Source organism: Eumetopias jubatus, unplaced genomic scaffold, assembly GCF_037043125.1.
Source record: "Eumetopias jubatus isolate StellerSeaLion01/CBP00866 unplaced genomic scaffold, mEumJub1_p1.0 scaffold_4, whole genome shotgun sequence".
Taxonomy (NCBI): Eukaryota; Metazoa; Chordata; class Mammalia; order Carnivora; family Otariidae; genus Eumetopias; species Eumetopias jubatus.
The window spans coordinates 142,295,196-142,302,984 of record NW_028274810.1 but is presented as its reverse complement, the minus strand read 5'-3'; positions in this window follow the sequence as shown (position 1 = coordinate 142,302,984).

The following is a 7,789-nucleotide window of genomic DNA, read 5'->3' as shown; positions in this document are numbered from 1 at the left end:
GATTCTCTTTTATACTTAAGGCCAACATACTGTCACAAAAGATGACGTATCTCAACAAACTGGAAGGCAGAAGGAGATATTTCAGCTGTCCTCTATAAAGCCAGACATTAGAAAGATTTGTAAAAATGTAAAATCATGCCCCGTCATTTTCATTTTTTCTGTTTTGGAAACAGAGTTCCCATAAAAAATTGTTACCTATATTAACATGCAATCGGTTTACTGTTGCTACTTTTTTTTTTTTTAAGATTTTAGTTATTTGAGACAGAGAGAAAGAGATAGTGACAGAGAGCATGAGCAGGGAGGAGAGGGAGAAGCAGGCTCCCCATTGAGCAGGGAGCCCGACGTGGAGCTCGATCGCAGGACCCCAGAATCATGACCTGAGCCAAAGGCAGATAGATGCCCAACCAACTGAACCGCCCAGGCGCCCCCTATTGCTACTTAAAAAAAAAAAAAAAAAGATTTTATGTATTTATTTGAGAGAGAGAGCACGCAAGTGGGGTGGGGTGGGGTGGGGAGGGACAAGCAGACGGCCCGCTGAGTGCGGAGCCTGAAGTGGGGCTCCATCTCACGACCTTGAGATCATGACCTGAGCTGAAACCAAGAGTTGGACACTTAACTGACTGAGCCACCCAGGCGCCCTAGGATTATTTTTTTTAAAGATTTTATTTATTTATTCATGAGAGACAGAGAGAGAGAGAGAGAAAGAGGCAGAGGGAGAAGCAGGCTCCCAAGGAGCAGGGAGTCCGATGCGGGACTCGATCCCAGGACCCTGGGATCATGACCTGAGCAGAAGGCAGACGCTTAACCATCTGAGCCACCCAGGTGCCCGCCCTAGGATTATTTTTAAATGATTGTGTAGTCTGTAAACTTCTCAGTTTTAATTTCTAACACGGTACATATTGATAAATAAGACCCACATAACCATTTCCTCCTCCTTGGGCTCAAAGGAACCCTGGGTCTTGGCCTCTCTCCAGCTCCGGCCCCCAGGGTCCCACCTTGTTCTCTCTCTGCTGGGCTTCTGCAGGGAGTTGAGAAAGAGTCGGGAACCTGAATGTACTTCAGCTCCTGGGCACTTTCCCTGGAAAGCTGAGTCAGATGAACAGGAGGTAAAAAGAGGGTTTTGCATTTCACGTTCTTCGGTTAAAAGCCTCCCCAGCGAGAGGTAGCAAACCCACTGCCGTGCAGAGAATCCTGACAGAAAGGTTCGGCATCTCCTCTGTGGGAATTACTTGTTCTGAATGCATCTTGCTCTGGATGAGCTGACAGAGTTCTTGCTTCTCTACAAAATAAGCCCTCCATGCTGTGTGAGGGAAGAAATTCTTGGGAAGAGGTGTTCTTTGGGGAGAGAGGCAAACTGTTGTTGACAGTAGGGAGCATCTGAGTCCCTGGAGAGGCACTGGGGAAGCAGCCTCACCCACGGCAAGGTGACCGCAGGGGGGCCCCAGGGGTGCAGCAGTGCAGAAAAGCACATTACTCCGTTCGAACAGCAGAGTGTGCAGCAATCAAGCCACAGGTGTGTGGATACTGACAGAAGCAGGAAACCCAAAAGTCCTAATGTTCCAACTGAATTCCTCTTTCACCTTTAAGGTGAAAGGGAAGAGACATCGTCTTTTTTTTTTTTTTTAAGATTTTATTTATATGAGAGAATGAGAGAGAGAGAGAGAGAGAGCTATCACGAGCAGGAGGGAGGGGTAGAGGGAGAAGCAGACTCCCTGCCTGCCACAGGACCCTGAGATCATGACCCGAGCCAAAGGCAGATGCTTAACCCACTGAGCCACCCAGGCGCCCCAAGAGACATTGTCTTAAGGGACTGATCTTTGAAGATGAAGACACTGGAGGCTGACTACCTGGTGGAACCCCAGCTCTGTCACTTGTTGTGTGAACTCTGTGCCTCAGTCTCATCTGTTAAATGGGGATAAATAGTCTCTCCTTCGCAGGGTCATTGTGAAGATTAGCCTGACACAGGCTCAAACACTCATTAAATGTAAACTATCATTACTGTTCAAATAAGCATGTGTTAGGAGTTAGGTGGTCATGGGGTGGTGGCTGGAGAATAAACCTTCTCGACCCCCTCGAGCTAATCGGGACACCCGTCTGCAGCAGAGGCAAGCCCTTCTGTTTCTGGCAGGCGGACAAGGAAATGCATTCTTATGTGTGAATGATTCCAGGGTGAAGTTCAAGGAAGTGTTTTGGTCTCTGTCCTCATCAGGAACAGCCCAGATTGGAGCTAACGATTTTTCTTGGGAGGGGGAGGAGAAGGGACATGTGGGTATGTGAGAGGGCAGGGGAAAGAGGAGTGAGAGCCCCTGGCTGTCACAGAGAACCCAGTGCTCAGAATGGGGCTCCTTACTAGCCTTTAAAGCAGAAGCACAGGTCTGCACCCCACGGAGGCCAGCCCCATCATTTAAACTGGGCGCATTGTGGATGGACCACACGAGGGACTTTGTACTCCCACCTTCTTCTCCTGCCTGCATCCCCCACCCCAGTTTTGATATTAAAGTCCCACATCCAGGAAAGCATTCATTCCCAGGCAAAGTACCACGTCCACTCCTCAAATCTTAAGGAGGAAATTTACTCATGTATATACTTGGCCTAAATTCCCATGCCTCTTTTCTAATAACGCCTGAATGATCTTATTTGCTGAAAGAAAAAACAGGAACGGCTGAGATGCTTATTCAGACCCTGCCAGCGAAGAGCAAACTCTCCTCCCCAAATTCACTCCGTTGGGCACAGCTGGAAAATTATTGACCAGCACCCTCTTCCTTCTCACCCCTCCTCACCTTATTTAGCAGGAAGATATTTGTTAAAGACCTTGTAGGACCAGGGGGAAGGGAAGAGGGATAAAATTATACTAGTCAATATGGTTGGTCATAGGAGTCCTGGTCATCCTAAACCATTAAGGGGACACCCCATTCCGTATATGACCCCCAGTTCTTCCGCTTATCTGCCTGAGGTGCTCGAGCAGAGACTCCTGGCCCAGTAGGAAGAAGGTCTAGATGACTCCAGTTTTCCAAAGCTGAAGTTCTGAGGTTCTGAGCTCAGTGACATGTCTCTTGCCCCAGAGACAGTGTCCATGGGTGGGCCTTCCCAGGTGTTTCTAGACATTGCCCTAGTTTGAATCACCATGTTTGGTCCATTTGCTCGTCTCTTTCCCAAGCTCCAACTGGGGGTCATACAAACAGCAGATTCCGGGAGCCTTCCATGCTCACTCTCTCCCCTCCTTAGCTTCCTCCCTCCCAGATGAGAGAGAGAGAATTATTTTTTATGAATCAACATTTCTTAGCAGCATCAGGTTTTGATTTGTCTGTGGTCTAAAGTGCTATCGTGCACTTACTTAGGGCAGTCAGTAATGGCGGCTACCTTGATGCAGCTAGTTCTGGGTTAAGAGGAAGGAGCTGGGCTAGCATGGGACCATATCCACTGGAGCAACAGTTGACCTACAGGTTCAGCTTGGAGCAGTCCTCCTTGGACAGGTCCCGGGGGACAGGTTGTCGTATCAGTTGTGTTCTTCAGTTATAAGTAACTGAAACTGACAGAATAACTTAAGAGAAACAGGAGTTTATTGGAAAAATATGGAGAGTTCACAGACTCAAAGCAAAGCTAAAGAACCAATTTGAAAACAACAGAATAGGGCAGGTAACTAAGATATTATCTCTTTAGGGTCTACTGTCAGCTGCAGCCATCAATAGTCTCCCTGTGAAAGATCAGATTCCCAGAAGAGAGCCGGACTGGCCGGCTCTGGTTGCGGACCTTCCTCGCCTTGACTGGGCAACTTTACTGGTAGTACCTAACGGCAGAGGGCAGGGTAGGAGGGGAGATAGTTATTTTATCCAAAGAAGGTGCCCTGGATAGTGGGCAGGTCAAACATTGGATGTCCATTATAGGAAGACTTCCTGGACAGCAAACCTCAGAGGAGTGGTTCTGAAGCCCACTTGGGTTTTAGAGGCAGAGGCCAGAGGTGGGATTAGCAATTCAGTGCAAAGCTAATAGTGTGACGGATAGTACACTCTCAACAAGTTTCATTCTAAAATTGGCAATAGCCTCTTTGAAGACACTCAAAAAAATCACCAAAAAAAAGTCTAGAAAAGAGAATTTAAAAAGTCATCTATAATTCCACTTCTCAGAGATAACCACAGTTAATTTCTGAGGGGTTTCTCACCTTCTGTGATTCTTGTTAACATAGTTGAGAACTCATCATGTATAGGATTTCGTATTCAATGTCACATATTGATCCAGTGATTGGTGGAGGAGTATGTTTGTAACATAGGCCCATTGAATGGACTTGACCTGTAACTGTCCAGCTGGTGGAAGAGGCAGAAGGACCTTCTTTGGCTTATAGTTCCACCAACACTGAAGACCAAGCATCCACTTTGCCCAGCCTGGGAAATTGCCAAGGCCTGCCTTCCATCCCAGAGGAGGTTCTATCTGGACATGAGCCAGGGGGAATGGGAGCCTCCACAGACACAGTCCTCTGTAAAAAAGGGCCCCTACCTCCATGTTAGAGCCCATGGAAGCTCCTTGTGTGTATGCATCAGGGGACTGTGACTGTAGATCATTCCTGTGGGTTTCTGTAGAATCTGGTGAATTTCTACAATCTCCTTATGACATAGATAGGTCACATTTCCATCTGATCTTTAAAGGAGATATTATCTTTAAGTCACTTGAAACGATGTCAAGAATGTGCTTTTTGGTGAAGAGTAAAATCACTAGGAGGATAGGATCATGGAAGAATCCTAGCTAAAATAAAGCTGTAACCATCTTTGTAATGTGCCGTGTATATACAGATGTGTGTACTTAAATTCCTGAACCTGTGTATTTAAGAATCTAAAACCAAAAGCTTGTTTGTTTTAACCTTTGCTGACATTTGCTAAGGGATAGAATTCATTGTGATATAAGAGTTCAGAAGTCTATCACTTGGAGCTAAAGAAATCTGCATAATTCCTTCAGTGAACTCTCAGGAAAGAGTGGGCCATATTCCTATTAACCGAGTTCACTCTTCAGAATTGGGTGGGATCACTCTTGAGAGACGTAAGCATTTGTCTATAGAGGAGGAAGATTCACTTTCGCTTTACCGTATCCCATGTGAGTAAGGGGCCAGCCTCCCATTCTAATAGCTCCAGGGAAACATCTTCTTTACTAAGACACCTCACCTGCACAGAAAGGGACCCCCTAGGTCACGGCTGGGGAACACTGGGAAATACTAGGCTTGGTCTAGTCACAAGAGACTTTAGTGTAGGAGGCTCTCACCTCTCTGATTACTCCTTCAGTGAGTAATCGTGAGCTCCTTCACTTCCTCCATTTCTTGTTATTATTCCTTGGGATTGTACCTGAGCCCTCTTCTTTTCTCAATCTGTTCCTTCTCCTGAAGGATCTTGTGCACTCCAGGGTTCCAACTGTGTATGGACTTGTGGCTCCTGAATTTGTATCTCTGGCCCAGTTTTCTTTTGAGTTCCAGAGCCACTTATCTGCAGGCTATTCAATGTTTCCACCTTACAATTGTCAGTAATACCTCATATTTAGCATATCCCCCAAACTCACTCTTCTTCCTCAGTTAATGGCAACCATTCTGCCAAGCTAGACACCTAGGAGTCATTCCGGATTCCTCCCTACTTCATCCTCATTCTGTTCACTAAGTTTGGTTTAATTCACTCGTTTGTTCACTCAGTGAATAAGTTTTAAGCCCCTATTATGTTCCAGGCATTGCACCGGGTATTTAATGGTGAGCAAAAATAGACAAGGTCCCTTCTTCATAGAGCTTACAGCCTAGTTGGCGAAACAGACAAATGATGTTATGAAAGGAATATGTACTTAAAATGCTTTGTGGAGGAGACCAGGAAGACTTCTCCGGGGAAGGGACATTTAAGAGGGGATCTAAAGAATGCCTCAGGAGTTGACTACGACTAGATCAAGGGCATGGGGTGGGGAGCTCAATTTCTAACCAGATGGAACAGTGTGCACGCCAGTCCTGAATGAGGTGAAGTAAGACTTTGAGAAAGGCCACTGTGGCTGAAGCATAATGAATTATAGGAATAATAATGGGGGAGGAGGGGGAGAGGGAGGCGGAGGCCCTATTGTTCAGTACTTTATAAGGATTTGGGCCCTTTCTCTAAGAGGACAGAGAAGGGTGGGTGGGGTTGGGGGTGGCAGATTTATACATGAAAATCACTCTGGCTGCAATGTGGAGAATAGATTGGATGAGTCTGAGGGGACCTGAGGGGAAGGGGACCCCACTGGTTCCTTCTCGCCATCCCTACAGCCATGATCCCTAGTCCAGACTTTGACTGTCCTTTCTTTCCAGCAGAAGTCACCTCTACTGTTGTCCCCTTACAATGCTGGGGGCTATATATATCTATCAGACTTACCTTTCAACTTCTTTCTTTTCTTTTCTTTTTTTTTTTGATGTTTTATTTATTTATTCATGAGAGTCAGAGAGAGAGAGGCAGAGGCAGAGGGAGAAGCAGGCTCTTTGCTGAGCAGGGAGCCCGACGCGGGCCTCGATCCCAGGACCCCGGGATCATGACCTGAGCTGAAGGCAGACGCTTAACCATCTGAGCCACCCAGGCGCCCTTAACTTCTTTCAACAGAAAAGAAAACTGGTGATTCTTCACTGTGCTCAAAATAAAGTTCAAACCCCTTAGTTGGCCCACCAGTCCCTTCAAACCTGGCTCTTGTCTCCTCTGGTGCCACGTTCAACTGCTTGTCCTCAAGTACCCAAGCCTTACTCCATAAAAAGGGGATCTGAGAACTGGAGAGCAGGCTGAAGGGACTGGCCCAGAGCAGTAGAAGTACCTGAGCCAAGGTTGAGTCTGAGCCCAAGGTCCAGCATATTGATCTAACTGGGAGCACAGGAAACTGGCCCAGGTGAGGATTTCAGGTAGTTGGCTTCAAGCAACTTCAGACAGTTGGCTGTCAGAGTATCAAGGAGCAATACTTGAGAAGCACGTGGGGACAAGGTTTCTAGAGCCTTGGACGAAAGACCGGAGATGAAATGCTGGGAGGTGGTGACCGAGAGGAGCCCGAGCACTGGGAGATGAGAGTTTAAGGGCAGGACCCCGGGCACTGGAGAGCTGAAGCTCCCGGGCAGCAAGGATGCCAGATAGCAAAGAATGGGCAGGACACAGGCGCCTGGGTGGCTCAGTCCATTAAGCGTCTGCCTTTAGCTCAGGTCATGGCCCCCAGGGTCCTGGGATTGAGTCCCATGTTGGGCTCCCTTCTCAGCGGGGAGTCTGCTTCTCCCTCTCCCCCGCTCCCCACTCCCTGCTTGTGCTTTCTCTTGCTATCTGTCTCTCAAATAAATAAAATCTTTAAAAAAAAAAATGGGCAGGACTCAAAGACTTGGGGCTAAGAAGGTCAAGGATTCAGGCTGCCTTGAGAATGACTCGGTAAGAACACACAAAAGCTCTGCAAAGAAAGAAGGCTTTCTGCATATCGACTAGGAGCCAGAATGACTCCTAGAGTATAAGGGGCAAGGCTAAGTGTCAAGTCAAGGCTGGAGCCCGAAGGGCAGAGAGAAAGGAGCCAGGCAGCTCCTTCCACCCGCCACCCTGAGATCTTAGCCAGTCCTAAGGACATACACGAGCGGAGGACATTGACGTTTATGGCCATGAACCCCAAAGGGCTGGGATTGCTTGCAGGCCCCACCCAACCTCAGGGCGAATGAAATCTCAACATTAGTGTGGATCTGAGAGCAGCTCTGTAAATCTAAGGAGGGTCTCTGGAGACCATGACTATGTACAGTTCACGCGGTAACCAGAAGACTATGACATACTTGGAGGGTGGTGAGGTCACA